A 13,173-nucleotide genomic window follows, 5' to 3' on the forward strand; every position below is an offset into this window, starting at 1 on the left:
GGGATTGTAATCAGATTATTGATCCCTGTATTGATCGTCAAGCCCAAATTCGCTTTATTCCCCATAAATCTCAAACAATTTCTCAGTTCCATATATCAGATACATCTTGTGGCTACATGGAGGTTAAGTCATTTTGATGCAATAGACTTTTCTTTTTTCTCTCTACCTCATGGCTCCCTTACTCAATTAGAATATGTCTTTATTTCTAAATCTTTAACTCGTAACCTCATCTCTTCCTCCATTGAACCAATTGTTATCTCTGATCATGCTCCAGTTATTGCTGATTTTGACTTGCGCCGCCGTCCGCAACCTAGGTCCTCTCGATGGTGTTTTAATAACTCTTCTACAGGATCCACTTTTTCTTCCTCATTTATTTTTCTTGCTGATGAATTTTTCTGTTAAATAAGGACCAGAATTTTTCTTCTCCTTTATTAAGACACACTTTTAAAGCCACAGCTCACTGCTTTATTATAGATTATGTCTCAAAAAAAAAAAAGCGGTTTCTTCAACAGCATAAATCTACATTAGCTAATATTAAATGTTTGGAGAGAAATTTTAAAACCTCTCCCTCCGATTCTATTCTACAGAAGCTTGTACGTGGGAAGATGAATTTTAATAAAGTAACTAGTGACAATGCTGTATCTCTATTACTTCATAGTAGTGATCACTACTATGGTGGCCATAATAGAGTTGGCAAGCTTCTGGCTAATTTTCTTACATCTCGGAAAGAACAAGAATTAATTTATTCCATATGTTCTTTAGAAGGGAAACTTCTGTTTATGGATTAGGATATTTTAGATGAATTCATGAAAATGTATAAAGATTTATATACCCCAGAATCTCTCCCTTTTGTTTCCCTTATTCAATCTTACCTCAATAACATTTCTTCTCCTCGTGAATATCTTAATTTCTTTTTGCTTGAATCTGATTTATTGCTTCCGGAGGTATCTGAAGCTTTAAATTTGCTCAAAAAAGGTAAAACTCCGCATCCAGATGGCTTTACAGTGCAATTTAATTTACATTTTTCTAATTTATTACTTCCTAAATTCGACAGCTTTTTCAATTTTCTTTTTATCTTTGGCAAAGCAGAAGACACTTTTCAAGAAGCCAAGAACTGTCTCATTCAGAAAGAGGGTCGTGAACCACTTTATCGTAAGAACTATTGTCCTATTTCTTTGGTCAATGTGGACTATAAAGTTTTTGCTAAATTATTGGCTCTATGGTTAGAACCTCGTATGCCGCATTTGAGTGGTATAGAACAATGTGGCTTCATTATGGGTAGATTGACTTCTGATAACTCTCGGTTATTCTTTAATGTTTTAAATAAGGCACACTCTTTCTTATTCTTGAGCTTCAGTTTCCATAGATGCGAAAAAATCATTTGATAGGGTGGATTGGTCTTTTTTTATTTAAGGCCCTTATCTGGCATGGTTTTGTTCCAAATATAATTTCTCTTATCTTTTTGCTCTATACTGCCCCTATGGCCTTCTGTATTAGTTAACGGCCGCACATCTCAATACTTTCCTCTACAACGTGGTATTCAGCAGGGTTGTCCCCTCTTCTCTTTACCTTAGCTCTTGAACCTTGTTTAGGTCTCGCCTAGCATTGCAGCGCATGCGCTGCTCGCTCTGCGAGATCTATTGTCGTCGAGGCGATTTCAGAAGTGGAGTGGAGTGGAAGCTCCACCCATCATTTTCATTGGCTGGGGTCATACTTTATGGTAAACGCTGGCCTCCGATTGAAAGTGAGGCTTTTTTTGTTAGCGCCCTGTCTCCTTCTGCGACGGCCCATCCGGACAAGATTGTTTGCTTGCGGTGTTACACGGTGGGCTTTATCTGGTGGGTGAATGCAAAAACAACAGTTGGACAGACTGCAGAACAATGTCATACATTCACCCCAGTACAGAGATCTGGGCCTAAATCCATCGTTTTTTTTGCTCACCATGCCGTTCTAGTTTGAACCCAGCCATATGCAAAGCAGTCTTGACCCTGTGCCTCATGGGAACATACCCGAGTTTTCCAGCACATGCTAGTGCCTCTTGTTGCCGGCTCATCAAGGAGCACCACAGTAAGTGCTTGCCTCTGGTAATCACAGCACACCTTGGCATCGCCAGTTATGCACAAGTACCTGCAACATCCCTGATCAGTAGCAGTACTTCTGGGGTTCTTACCTCTGAGTCCTCTTTAAAGCGTGGCAGGGGTGGAAACTCAAGCTTCATATTTTCCATGTCCCCGAGCCTGGCTGGTGTGCAAGGTGGAAGAAATGCATCTGGGTTCGGCAGAGCGGTTATTTCAGTAATACAGGTGACGGTTTCTTGTGCTCCAGCGCAAGAGCAGCTAGCAATTTTAATTCAGCTGCCATGCTGCTCCTATTCAACGGGTGGGGCCGCGCACTCCCGGCTTAAGGAACTTGTGCTTCCGGGCCACCATCATCGCGACAGACACAGGAGGGTGGATCTAGTGGGCAGCGCGCCGCTGAGGCCAAGCTGGGCAGCAGTAGTGCTCGCGTAATCTCTCTAGCTGCAGTCCCGGCCTCCCCATCAGAGTCTTGTGTGAAACCGCGAAGCTCCAGCTCCTGTGAACGGCAAGTCATGGCTTCACTCAGGCTTTTGCGTCCTTGTACCGCACCACGGGCTGTTCAGGACTTCCCATCCAGTGTTTCACGCCTGGGATCGCCCATGTGGAGCTGTTTTGAAAACTGGTATCTGGAAGCACAGCCAGGTGCGAGCCATGGACTAGACAGGGCTTCACCCCCCACCCCATGTACTAATGTTACTATACTTAATATTGCCCTTACTCAGAGGAAGGGGGAAGAAGAACAATTGTTACTTACCTGTAAACAGGTGGTTCTCCAGTATTGGTGTCTTTCATAGATTCACATGCTTGAATATTCCCCGTCGTCGGAGTGGGAGTCCCACGGTAAATAAAATAGCAATATTTATATATAATAAAATATATACATAAGTAATCATATAATTAGCGCATGTAGGTGTAAAACACACATAGTGTACCTATAAGAGAAAACTCCATAGGAATACAATGGAGAGAGACAAAAGACCTTTGTAGTCTATCTCTGTCATTATGTAAGTCCGAACTCCAGCCAATCAGGCGTCAGCCCCTCTCTAGAACCTTCTCCTCAGAGCTTCTCACCTCAGATTTTCGTAGCACAAGAGTGACTGTAAAGTGCATGAGGAGAAGAGAGCCTCTGAAGGGAGGAGGGAGGGTCGCATGTGAATCTATGAAAGACACCAATACTGGAGAACCACCTGTTTACAGGTAAGTAACAATTGTTCTTCTCCAGTATTAGGGTGTCTTTCATAGATTCACATGCTTGAATATAGAATAGCTAGCAGTAACAATCACCATTGTTTCCATGCCAAAATAGATTCAACATATATATATAATCAATCTTCTTATGCATAAAAACAGTATTGAACAACTGTAACATTGTAAATGCATAATATACATATATGGAAACAATATGGAGGCGGGAGGAAGAGGCTCACCTTACTTAAAAAGATTGCGCAGCACTGCCTGTCCCACTGCAGCATCCTCCTCGCTTAAAGTTGCCAAGCAGTAGTGCTTAGTAAACGTGTGTCTGGTCGACCACGTAGCTGCTCTGCAGATGTGTTGCAAAGATACTCCAGCAAATAAGGCAGTAGATGATGATACTGCCCTAGTGGAGTGTGCCCACACTGGAGACTGCAGAGGCTTATTTGCCCTTTGGTGACAAAAGACAATAGCTGCCGAGATCCAGCGTGCAATCGTTGGTTTAGTAACCTGACGTCCTTTATGACAGCGTCCATATGCTATAAAAAGTTGATCGGATTTCCTGAAAGAAGCTGTCTTACTGATGTAGAACTTAAGACACCGCTTGACGTCCAAAGAATGTAATCTTTGTTCTGCAGGTGTCTGAGGATTGGCAAAAAAGGTCTTTAATATTACTGGCTCATTAATGTGAAAGTCAGTAGGCACCTTGGGTAGAAATGATGGATTGGTGCGTAACACTGCAGCATCCGGTTTGAACTGCAGGAACGGAGGTTTGATGGTAAAAGCATGGATGTCACTGACACGACGAGAAGACGTTAGTGCCAGAAGTAGAGCTACTTTCCAAGTGAGATATTTTAGGTCGGCCTTGTGAATGGGCTCAAACGGAGGTTTCATCAATTGTGCCAACACAACGTTGAGGTGCCACAACGGAGGAGGACGCCGAACTGGCAGAAATTTCCGGAATAGGCCCTTAAAGAATTGGCGGATTATTCTTGAGGAACAAAGGGAACTTGATCCATCTTGCCGGAAACGGGAAATGGCTGCTAGAAAAACCCTTAGGGTTGCATGCGACAGTCCAGAACTGGCTAGGTGCAAGAAAAATGGTAGCAATTGCTCTGCCGTGGAATGTATCGGATGAACTCCGTTAGCAGCACACCAATGGCAGAATCGTTTCCATTTAAACTTGTACGTCCTGATTGTAGAAGGTGCTCTTGCCTGGGCCAAAATATCCCTACAATCCTGGGGGATGTCTAGGTGGGCGAACTCATGGTGTTCAGGTTCCATGCTGATAAGCTCAGTGAGGAGGGATTTGGATGACAAATTCTCCCTTCGCTCATTGTGAGCAGATCCGTCCGATGTTGCAGGAGGATTGGCTGGCATTGGGACAGGAGGAGCAGTTCTGAGAACCACGCTTGCCGTGGCCAGCGCGGGGCTATTAGGATCAGGTGGCAAGGTTGTCTCCTCATCTTCCAAAGAACCCGAGGTATGAGGGGTATTGGAGGAAAGGCGTACGCAAATAGATTGCACCAGTTTATCAAAAGGGCATTCCCTTGTGATTGCTTGTGGGGATGCCAGCTTGCGTAATTTCGGCATTTCCGGTTCTCCGGCGTGGCAAAGAGATCGAGTTGCGGACGGCCCCATAGTTGGAATATCCTCTCTAGAGTGGGTTGGTGTAACTCCCACTCGTGGGTCGACGAGGAGGACCTGCTCAGGGAATCCGCTAGGACATTGGATACTCCTGGCAGGTGGACTGCCGTAAGCAAGATCTGGTGACTGAGAGACCAGTCCCAAATTCTTTGAGCTAGCCTGGAGAGACTTGGGGATTTTGTTCCGCCCTGTTTGTTGACATAGTGCATACAGGTTGTGTTGTCTGTCTGTATTAGCACTGACTCTCCTTGGAGCAAAGGCAGAAACGATTTTAGAGCCAGAAAAATCGCCATGAGCTCCAACTTGTTGATGTGCCAAGATCTTTGATGTGTGGACCATCTTCCCTTTACAGAGAGATCCTCCAAATGAGCGCCCCATCCTTCCAATGAGGCGTCTGTTGTGAGTGTTCTGTCCGGTGGCAGCGACAGAAAGGACATGCCTTCCGTCAAGTTGGCTGGAATTGCCCACCATGCGAGTGCTGACTTTATCTGATCTGTGACACATATCATGTCGTGGAAAGATCCCGTTACCTGACGCCACTGAGCATCCAGAGCTTCCTGTATAGGACGTGTCCTCAGCCGGCAATGAGGGATTAAGGCAATGGATGATGACGCCATCCCCAGAAATGATTTTAATAGTCTCACAGAAACTGACTCTCTTGATCTGATCAGAGCCACCAGTCGCAGCATCTTTTTGAGACGCTCCTGGGAGAGGAATGCCTTCGCTGACACAGTCTCCAGAGTTGCGCCCAGGAAATCTCTTTGTTGGTACGGATGAAGTTGGGATTTTTCCACATTTACGGACAGGCCTAAAGAGCGAAACACGTTCTGGCACAGAAGAGTGTGTTGTCGCAGGTGAGTGCTTGACTGAGATTTCAGGAGAAAATCGTCCAGGTATGGAAATATTTGCACTCCCTGGAGGCGCAAATACGCTATTACTGGAGCCAGTACCTTCGTGAACACTCGAGGGGCCGAGCGCAGGCCAAATGGTAACACTTTGAATTGGTAATCGTGTTGACCCACTCGAAAACGCAGGAACTTTCGATGCCGCTGTAAAATAGGGATATGAAAATAGGCATCCTGGAGATCTATCGTCGCCAGAAAATCTTCCTGCAAGAGTAAGCGCAAGATGTCTACCAGCGTCATCATACGGAAGGATTGGCTCTTTATATATTTGTTTAGTGCTCTTAGATCGAGGATGGGCCTCCACTCTCCGTTTTTCTTTGTGATCAAAAAGAACCGGGAATAAAAACCTTTTCCCTTCTGAGACACTGGAACCAGTTCTATAGCTCCTTTTTGCCTTAAAAGTCGTACTTGATGCAACAGTTCTTTCATGTGAGCTGGTGGCGGTCCGGAGGGTGGAGTGGGAGGAGGGAATTTGGTGAATTCTAAGGCGTGTCCCTTCTTCACAATGTCCAAAACCCAACGGTCCTTTGAGATGGAGGACCATTGGGAAAAGAACAGAGAGATTCGACCTCCAACCTTGTCTGTCCGGTAAGAGTCACTGTCTCTTTGATGCGGTTCCTCTGTATGAGGATTTTCCTCTATATGACTTGGAGGTTTGCTGCCGTGATGTTTGCTGTTGCTGTCCATAAGAGTAACGGTTGGACCCTTGATTGTAAGGTTTGTATTGTTTATTGTCTCTTCGAAAACTTGAGCAGGTGCCGCGTCCGCGTGCACCACGAAAATTACTCCGCTGAAATTGAAGGTTTCCTAGTGATCTAGCTGTTTCAGTGTCTTTCTTTATGGACTGTAGAGCTTCATCGACGTGGCTCCCAAATAAAGACTCGCTGTCATATGCCATGTTTAGGATCATAGACTGAACCTCCTGACGAAAGGATGTAGATTTTAACCATCCTTGCCTACGCAGAACAGCCGCTCCGGCAAGCTGACGGAAACCCATGCATGCGATGTCTACTGCACAATCGATTATTTCCGCCGATGCCGCTTCTCCCTCTTGGAGCAACTTCATTGCCTCCGCTTTAGATGGCTCTGGTAACTCCTGAACCACATCCGAGATATCAGCCCAAACTTGTCTGTCATATCGTCCCAGGATGGCCAAGGCATTAGCTGCTCTAACCACCGTAGAGGCCATAGAAGAGAATTTACGCCCTATGGCATCCATCCGACGTCCGTCACGATCCGGAGGCGAGGTGATAGAAGATGCCGGATTTTTCGCCTTACGTTGCGCTGCCTGCGTAACGACCGACTCAGGTTTAGCCTGACCCGTGAGGCATGCTGGGGTTCCTATTGGTGCCTTATATTTCTTTTCTAATCGAGGCACCTGAGCTGGCAAGGTATTCGGTGTCTGCATTAATTTCTTGCCTTCTTCCCAAATAAACTCAACTATGGGAATAGCATGAGTCTGTTTGTAGGGTTGATTCTTGAAATCATAAAGGAAGCAATCTTCCTCCCTGCGCTCCGTTGTTAACTTAAAACGGTGTGATGCCCTTTCCATCAGTTGGTGAAAATTGGCTATGTCCACTGGAGGTGAATCCCCTGTTACTATCTGTGAGGGGGATGGTGTTTTTGCCTGGTAATTGTCCCACTCCGCCATATCATCATCATTGTCATCTACATCCCCATCATCATCTGGGATTTCACCCTCTTCTGTGTCCTGAGGGCCTTCCTCTACAGGCTCATAATGAGGCAAAAACCTTTCCGGAACCTGTCGTGGAGGTACAGGCGGCATCTGAGGAGCAGGATTTACAATAGGTACCGGTGGAATAATTGCTGGAATCACCGGGGTTGACGGAACCTCTGAACGTTGAGGGGATAGAGGGAACCGTTGGTTGTAGTCGTCCAACATGCGTTGGAGATTAGTAATGAGCGACAGAGGAAGAGTCGCCGTTTTATGCTTCGGAGGGGCCTGGTGTATATATACCGGATCCTCATCCTCACTACTGACATCCTGGCACTTAATAACCAAGTCGGATGGACTTTGTGCCGTTCCGAAAGACTCCGGTAACCCCTCGGATTCCTGATCCGAATCTGTAGCGAATAATGGTGAGGGAGGCTGTGCAACTCCCAAAGGAATATTATGTTCCTGGCTCTCCGAGCCCACAGTAGGAGGTAATGGTGTCCAAGAAACTCCTTCCCTTCTTGTTTTCTGGGTAGCCGCCACACCGCTTATTCGTACCCTTACGAATGACTGTGGAGATGTACTCGTCGATGGAGCCGTCGTCGAAGGAATGATGGTCAACGGAATTATCGTCGACGAAGTCTGTGGCAACAAAATTGCCGTCGTCGGATTCGCCGTCGACGGAGCCGCCGTCGACGGGGCCATCGTCGACGGGGCCACCGTCGACGGAGCCGCTGCCGACGGAGCCGTCGTCGAGGTCTTCGTAGACAAGGCTTTCGTCGACGGAACCACCGTCGACAGTGTCGTCGTCGGGATCTTCTTTTTCTTCGCCGACGGAATGGGCGTCGACGAGCTCAACGACGTCTTCGTCGACGACACAGTCTTCGTCGACGGAACCTTTACCTTCTTCGTCGACGTCGAAGTAATGGGCACAACAGAAGTCACCGCCCTTGAAGAACTGATGGTAATCGTCGACTAGGATAACGTCGACATAACGCTCGTCGACGACGAAGCAGCTGACGTCGTCGTCGGGGTCACCGTCGACGAGGTAGAAACAGCAGATCTCGTCGTCGGGAGCATCGTCGACGAGGCTGACAAGTTTTTCCCCGAGGAATGGGAAGTAGACGCCTCAGCAGCCTGAGAACAGTGTCCCTTAGGCGACAAAGCAGTAGGTGAAACCACAAAGGTGGCAGTTGTCAGAGGCAAAGCCAGCTTCTTTTTCTTCAGGAAAGGAGATGGTAACTCCTGCACACTACTGCGCTTAGAGGCTGGTTGAGAACGACCAGAAAAGAGACTTTCCACATCAGAGAGAGGGTTATCCTTGTCCTTCAGTCTCTGTAGCCATAATAGCAGGCGGCCTTCTCTGTCCTTTAGAGTTTTTGTAGAAAAAGTTCTACAAAACTTACATTTTGCCACCTCATGGTCAGGATATAAACAGTAAATACACTTACTGTGTGGGTCCTCAGAGAACAAACGCAGTTTTCCACATGAAGAACATGGTCTAAACAAAGATTTCTTACTAGAAGACATGCTCACTGACAAAAACTGAGCAGAGCTCAGGGAGACTCCCTGTCACACGACGTGCGGTAGAAAATCTGAGGTGAGAAGCTCTGAGGAGAAGGTTCTAGAGAGGGGCTGACGCCTGATTGGCTGGAGTTCGGACTTACATAATGACAGAGATAGACTACAAAGGTCTTTTGTCTCTCTCCATTGTATTCCTATGGAGTTTTCTCTTATAGGTACACTATGTGTGTTTTACACCTACATGCGCTAATTATATGATTACTTATGTATATATTTTATTATATATATATATATATATTGCTATTTTATTTACCGTGGGACTCCCACTCCGACGACGGGGAATATTCAAGCATGTGAATCTATGAAAGACACCCTAATACTGGAGAACTTCTCATCCTCCTCAACCTCTCCGCGGCATTCGACACAGTCTCCCACCGTACTCTAATACGCAGACTCCACGACGCAGGGATCAAGGACAAGGCCCTCGACTGGATCAGCTCCTTCCTCTCCACCAGCGGGTCAGACTCCCCCCTTTCCTCTCAGACCCTTCGACAACCACCTGCGGAGTCCCCCAGGGGTCCTCCCTCAGCCCAACGCTCTTCAACGTCTACATGGCTCCGCTCGCCCCCATCGTCAGAACCCACGGACTCAACATTGTGTCATACGCAGACGACACCCAACTTATCCTCTCCCTATCCAACAAACCCAACACTGTCAGACACAACTTTGGAGACGGCATGGAAGCCGTTGCCAAATGGATGAAAAACAGCTGCCTACAACTCAACGCCAAAAAGACGGAAGTACTCATCATGGGCCCAAACCCCGATGCCTGGAATGACACCTGGTGGCCCCTCGCCCTCGGAAACCCGGCCACCCCCACGGACCAAGCATGCAACCTGGGAATCATCCTGGACTCAGAGCTCAAAATGGACCACCAGATCAACGCAGTCTCGTCCTGCTTCCACACCCTCCGCCTCCTGCGTAAGACCTTCAAATGGATCCCCCTGGAACACAGAAAGACGGTCACGCACGCCCTTGTCACCAGCAGACTAGACTACGGCAATGCACTCTACGCAGGAATTAACAAAAACCTCACCCGCAAGCTACAGAACGTCCAGAACACCGCCGCAAGACTGGTCCTTAACCTGCCGAAACAATGCCACATCTCCCAGCACCTGCGCACACTCCACTGGCTCCCCATCGAGGCAAGAGTCACTTTCAAGATGCTCACCCACGCACACAAGGCCCTCCACGACACCGGACCAGCATACCTGAACAGCCGACTCAAATTCCACGCACCCCAAAGGACCCTATGATCAGCCCAGCTCTCCTACGCCGTAGTCCCACGCACCCGGAAAACCAGATCAGGAGGCTGCCCCTTCTCCTTCCTCACAGCCAAAGCCTGGAACGCCCTTCCGCTCCACCTCCGACATACAATATGGCTCCCCATCTTCGTAAGAGATCTCAAGACCTGGCTCTTCGACGGACCCCCTCCTTGATGGACCGGAACCTGCACCCCCCCCCAGCGCCATGAGACCCTTACGGGCGAGTAGTCACGCTCTAACAAACGCTTGATTTTTAGCAAAGTCCATTAGGACTGACTGTTCCATTTATAACACTTGGGGAAAGCGTTTTGTTTAAAACTGCTTTTTCAGCTGTTCGGACAACCCACATGCTGTCCGGCAGAATTTTTAAATTACATTTATATAAGGCTTACTACCCCCTGTCGAGGCGTTGAAGCACTTTACGCAGTAGCACGCTACCCCGAACCGAAAGTTAGTGGTCAGTCCATTAGTTATCATGGTTAGTTTTTCACACTCATTCCATTCATTAACGGCATTGTTTTTGGTCCGTTATTAACATAAATCTGATCATTAGAGCGGTCTATGTGAGAAGCAATTGCTTGCTGGAATTAATAAGATCATTATGGTTTCCAAAAGAGCTTAAACTCGATAGTCCTGAGATTTAGAATAACTTGCATACAGGAGAGGCAGGCAGAGGGGAAACAGTGGTGCACTTACAAACAAGCATTTGCAATGCAATGGTCTCGCATTTGCGAGAGTTTAGGCTATTGGCATTGCAAATGACAATGCCTTTTATTTAGGTTTTAAAAATCAACACATACATAAAAGGAATTGTCATTTACAATGCCAATAGCTCAAAATCTTGTAAATGCGAGACCTATTGCATTGCAAATGCTTGTTATCTTCTATTCGCTACAATGATTCAATTTCTGGATTTCCTTGTGGTGATCATCATTTGAAGCTATCTGCCTATGCGGATTATATTTTACTTTTTATCTCCACTACTGAGGTTTCTCCCCCACATTTATTACAAGAAATGTCTGCTTTTTCTCTCGTTTCTGGCTACAAGAATAATTTGAATAAAACAGAAATTTCCCTCTTACCAAATGTTGTGTTCAGCATTCTTTTACATCTACTGGATTCTTGTCGAATAGCTCCAAAATTAAATATTTAGGCATCTGATTTAACCACTTCATTTCAGATTCGGTCAAAATTAATAAGAAAAAGGCTCTCTCTTGCATTGAAAAACTCCTTTCTTCTTGGAATCCTCTTTTTCTTTCCTGGTGGGGACGTCTGGACTCCATCAAAATTATGTTTACGACTATTTTATTGTACATTTTCTCTGTGCTTCACATTAATATTCTGTCTATTCGTTTGAAAGAAAATACATTCTCTCCTTTCCAAGTTTCTTTGGGAAAAAATCTAGAATTTCTTTAGCGCAACTTCGGAAACCAAAATCTTGTGTGGGTGTTAATTTTCCTGATTTCTGAGTTTATCATAAAGCTTTTTGTCTCAGTCTAGCCTCTAAATGACTTCTCTCTGAATCCTCCCCCTACATGCCTTTATGGGTCACTATTGAACATTCTTTACTTTCTCCTTTCTCAACAAAAGAAGTTCTAGACTTCTCTTCCAAAAATATTAATACTTCTGTCCCCCTATTTAAACATACTTACTCATTGCTGAGACTGCTTTGTCAACTGAAGATTGTATCTGGAGATTCTTTTTTACAGTCTACAATTTTGTACAATTGCCTCATTACTATTAATAGGTCGATTTATTGGAAATTATGGTGACTGCGGGGGATAGTATGGGTTCATGATCTATTTGACAATATAACCCCTTGTTCTTTCCCTCAATTTCACACTATTTTAAAATGTCCTCGCTGGTTTTGGTACCAATTTTCCATTCTAATGGCAGCCATTTTAGAGGTCGTTTATTCACTTCCTTTGAAAAACATTTTCTATGGAAAATTTTCTTCTTAGAGTACTTCCTGTTCTTTCTAAAGCTTCGCTGATTTATAAATGCATTTTAGCCTCTGATTGTGTTAAAACTAAGGTAGAACTTGCCTGGGAAGCAGATCTGGGCAGTGTTTGCAGCATCAATTTCAGGAATAAGATGTGGACTCGCTCACTTAAGCGTTCTAGATCTGCATCTACTACTCAATCTATGTTCTTTCTGTACCACAGATTATATGTCACACCTATATCTATAGCTAGTTTTTCTCCTACAACTGATCAGAATTGATGGTCTTGTGGCTTTCCTTCAGCAGAATTAATGCATCTCCTCTTTCTTTGCCCAGCTGTTGCCTCCTGTAGGAGAGTGGCATCGACTGCATAGTTGCCCCCAACTATTTGCTGATGTTTTGACTGTTTTTAGGACTTTAGCCAGGCTGTGGCCCTGGTATCCAGGACCCCAGCCTATCTGCTTCCTCCGTTAAACGATGTGAGTACCCTAGGTACCAACCAATTGGATGCTGGGCATACCCTACCAGTCCCTTGTAGATGGTACCCTAGGTACCCAGGGCATGGGTCCCCCAGTAGGCCTACCAGGGCTGCAGCACTTATTGTGCCACCCTGGGACAGCCACCCAAACTGACACCACCGGACCACTACTGTAGTCTGGGTAAGGTGGTGCTAGCACCCCTTACAGGGATGTAGGTACCCTATATCCCACACCCTTACAACACATATACTCTCATAGGTCACCCCTATGGCAGGCCCTGGTAATCCTACAGGGCTGGGTGCTGAGGTAAGTGTGAGGGGGGACCCCTACGTGAGTAGGACCTCTCTGCAACCTTCGTAAAATCGTTACTGGGTTGTTTGTAGTGTAGCCATACCATATACTCTTAA

The sequence above is a fragment of the Triturus cristatus genome, chromosome 3_2, assembly GCF_964204655.1.
Source record: "Triturus cristatus chromosome 3_2, aTriCri1.1, whole genome shotgun sequence".
In the NCBI taxonomy this organism is placed as follows: domain Eukaryota; kingdom Metazoa; phylum Chordata; class Amphibia; order Caudata; family Salamandridae; genus Triturus; species Triturus cristatus.